Here is a 1,015-nt window from a genome sequence, read left to right as displayed (position 1 = left end):
GATGGTAGTCAGACTGATGGTGGTCAGACTGATGGTAGTCAGACTGATGGTGGTCAGACTGATGGTAGTCAGACTGATGGTGGTCAGACTGATGGTGGTCAGACTGATGGTGGTCAGAGAGTCAGGTAGCGCTGGTGTATGGCTGATCCATCTCTCTCAGTGTGCCCCAGTTTGCCACCATCAGTGTGTGAATGTGTGTGAATGCGTAAATGTCTGAAGTGTAAAGCGCTTTGGGGTCCGGAGGGACTTGATAAAGYRTTATAAGTTTAGTCCATTTACCATTTTTATCATGACTGTGACTCGAGGTGGAATCACATGAGACGATGGCATTGCTGATAAAGTGTGGAGCGTAGCACCACCACTCATTATCCTGCAGGTCATAGAAGCCCATTCTTGTTTTCCTTTGGCAAGGCTTGGTTTCTAACACAGCTGCATCACCAAGACACTGCAGAGATGTTCTACAGATTTTCTGTCCGCAAAAGAGAGCTCACATTTCAAGGCTGCAGCTGGCAGTAAACTCCTGATTAATCTAGGTCACTGGGATTCTTGGAAGCAGAGACAAGCCTGAAGTAGCTGTGGGAGCAGGGGACGGAGGGGGAAGGGGTGTTAGGTAACAAGTAAGGGGAATGCTGTGACGGTTGGAGGGGGGATACCAGCAAGCACATGAGTGGAATGTTAAAACTAAATGCAAAAAAAAAGCACTACTCACTCCTCTAATCATGTCCTCTTTAAGATCTGAGCATATGGATCAGCATCAACATTAACAGTTAAATGAACATGGCCTAATGAGCCTCAGGCCAGGGAGGAGGTGATTTTGCATTTTATATGTTCTGCAGTGTAAATAAAGAAGGGCTTTTTGTTGGTTCAGCCTTGAGTAAACTACATTTTAGGAGCCCCAAAATGATCTTTTTGAATTCCAGACTGAAAAAAAATCTTTAAATGCCATCCTTGGGTTTTTGATTTAACACTCAAAATGAGTTGAAAATACTGATATTATAGTGATACCTTCTGCCTG

The sequence above is a fragment of the Austrofundulus limnaeus genome, unplaced genomic scaffold, assembly GCF_001266775.1.
Source record: "Austrofundulus limnaeus strain Quisiro unplaced genomic scaffold, Austrofundulus_limnaeus-1.0 Scaffold816, whole genome shotgun sequence".
NCBI lineage: Eukaryota > Metazoa > Chordata > Actinopteri > Cyprinodontiformes > Rivulidae > Austrofundulus > Austrofundulus limnaeus.
This window is presented reverse-complemented; position numbering follows the sequence as displayed.